Source organism: Cyphomyrmex costatus, unplaced genomic scaffold, assembly GCF_001594065.2.
Source record: "Cyphomyrmex costatus isolate MS0001 unplaced genomic scaffold, Ccosl1.0 scaffold333, whole genome shotgun sequence".
NCBI classification, from domain to species: Eukaryota; Metazoa; Arthropoda; class Insecta; order Hymenoptera; family Formicidae; genus Cyphomyrmex; species Cyphomyrmex costatus.
In genome coordinates this window covers 95,779-98,958 of record NW_017277482.1, presented here as the reverse complement: position 1 = coordinate 98,958, position 3,180 = coordinate 95,779, and positions in this window count along the sequence as shown.

Below are 3,180 nucleotides of genomic sequence, written 5' to 3'. Positions count from 1 at the left end.
TTAAAAAGAAAATATATATATATATATATATATATATATATATATATAAACAAGAATGCTGTGAAATATGTTTTGTTATTCCGAAACTATCTATGAGTCAAGATATAATTAAGCGTATAAGTTGTTGAATTATCAAGAGAGAGAGAGAGAGAGAGAGAGAGAGAGAGAGAGAGAGACAGAGCTGTTTGTTTTAAATGTTTATATGCTTCTGGATCAAAATAAATAAATGTGGTCTCGGATTTATAAAAGAAATATGACGAAAAATATAAATAGATGGTTGAAAATGCAATTAAAATTGATTGTTTTTTACATTATATCTGCTTTTATGGAAAAAATTATGTTGTAGTAATTAACAAGGAAATGTTGAATCTGATAAAATTTTAAGAAATACATTCGTCATGAAATAAAATATTTTTTCATAATTATAAAAAAATTTATAAGCTTACACATATCACATATATTTTTAATAATTATACATTCATTGATATTAACACGATATAGCATTTTTGTTTTCCAAGTTTCTATATAGATTTAACTGTCTGATCTGAAGACAATTGAATCCACAATGAGGTGGATTTCCGATATCTAATTACACCGCCATTATCACGCAATTGATCGACGAAGTCTTCAAACAAGCGGTTAGTCCTGTAAGGTTCAGTTAAGCGCTTGCTGAGAGCGTAGAAATGAAATCGCTAGTAACATCGGTTAACTAGTTCCGCGCCAACAAGAGTTGATTGACTGCTTTCATTATCTCGAACCGCACAGACACTGATGGTATGGAGAAGAGATCCTATTACTGCCCAATTCTCTCGCGATTCAACTAATATGAATGTAAAAAAGCTAATCAATATTATAAAACTATAAAATTAAAACTCTTTATAATTAAAATCAATTATATGTATCTTTTATATCTCTAAATTGTCCATTTCTCAAAATTATTTATACAAAATAATTCTTGTTTTTATTCGTTAATAAAACACAAATATCAAAAATGTTATAAATATTTTTTGTGCATTAAATTGATAAAAAAAATAATTTTTATTAAAATGCGGTTTGAAAATTTTGACATTTAAAGTTTTTTTTTTCAAAGAATCGATTTTTTTTAAAAAAAAAGCATGTTACACACAGTCAACAGAAACTATACTTCTTTGCTTAATGACAATTGCTTTGATAATTTAATTTTAAATCATATTTAGTGAGTTAATATCCTGTGATAAAATTTTGGTACAAATCTTTTGCATCAAATTAATACACGTTATAAAAGATATACATTTGTATAGTCGTAATCGAAAGTGACCACTGGACAGTTTCACAGAGTATGACGCATTCGTTGCAAGGGGGAGTGACGACGTAAAATCATAATAATCTATTCATAAACTGGGGTCCATTCTGTCACGTGTTGCAATAAGCTCATTCACCAGTCACATGTCCGCTATGTTACACATGTTCTCGATACGAAATCATATGTACCATATACACGAGATAAAAATGTTGTCAGAGACGTATCTCACATTTAACACTAAATGTGATCATACAATTCTCATCAACACGTGCTAAAAGTAAGCGTATCTGTTTTCTGACGTCTTATAAGTTAGCGGAACACAACGAGCAAAATTAATTTTAACAAACATTTTTATTTGTTGTTCATTTGTTGCTGAAAGGTTACCAAAGAAAATAATTTATTACTTTTTCAGTTTTTTAAAATGATGTTCCGCTAAAGAAGATTAAGTTAACAGAACGTTGTATATATAATAAAGCCAATCTATTTAAAGATAACGTAGAAATTTGTTGCTAATTTGTTGCTGTCAAAATATTCTAGTTTTGAATCCATTATCTATTATATAAAAATAAGTGTAAAATAAGTGTAAACAACGAAAAATCTTAGCGTGCTGACGAAACAAGAGGAAAATACAAGTAAAAAATGTGTTGTTCTCTTAAAATTGGCATTGAGATTTCTGAATTTATTAACCCTTGTTGCTTATATTAACACCATCATAATGTAGATTTAAAACCCATGGTGTTAAATCTACGCTATTTACTTTTTATAATGTAGACAAATAAATTAAACATTTATGCGTCATGTCATTTAACGAAGATTTTTTATTGGGCGGAGAAATTCTTTCTTCTTTCTCACGATCGTTACATCATCATCGACGAGAATCGCAAATGCAAATACGAATATTTCGAAGAACGGACCTCGAAGCTTGTTTTCTGACGGTGATAAGGCAAATGCGCGACATACGAGTGTGTCGTGGGTTGCGTGAGTTTACTCACTTGCGTATGTACTACCTACACGAAATGCATACCCGGTTGCGCACTTTACACGCGTGCACTGACACACTCACCACGCCACGGTGTGAGAAGCTCGATCGATACAACATATGCGACGGGGTACAATATCCCTTTGTAACACCATTTTTCCCTGAGGGCCTCGCAGGACTGTATAACAAGTCAGTCTCATTGTAAGAAATTTTTTCACAATCGGAATAACGCAGACTTTTATAAACGGTCGGGATGCGTTTTACTTTGAGGCAAATCACAAAAAATGTTATCACATATCTGTGTCTTGCATAATTCCGAAAACGGATCTGCGGTTTACAGATCATCGCGGGCAATGTTCATTAGCGTTATATAATTGTATCGACTGCGCTGATGCAACATTTTAATCGACGTTCAAGTCAAATAAACAAAAATATTTCATTTTTTTATATATACATATATAAATATAAAATGTGTAATCAAGCATATGTTTCTTATTATTCTTTATTTCTTATACGATTTCTTGTTTGATTAACTCTATGCTAATCTGTTCAAATTCAGTACACGTTTATATCGTCTGTGCTCAATATGGTAAAAAACTTTAAAAAATAAACAGTTTTTACAAAAAAAGATCTTACATTAACACGTAAAGTCATTGCAAATATTAGAGAAACAAATTTTAAATAAAATATAATAAGAAAATAGATTACATTTGGTGTCAAATATAAATAACAAATGATTTGTTCGGCTTTATATTTGACACACCAAATGTAATCTATTTTCTTATTATATTTTATTTAAAACTTACTCTAATATTTGATATGACTTTATGTGTTAATGTAAGATCTTTTTTAACTCTACTGAGAGTTAAAAAAGTTAACGTAATTTACATCATATTTTAGTAATTAGATTTCGAATGTT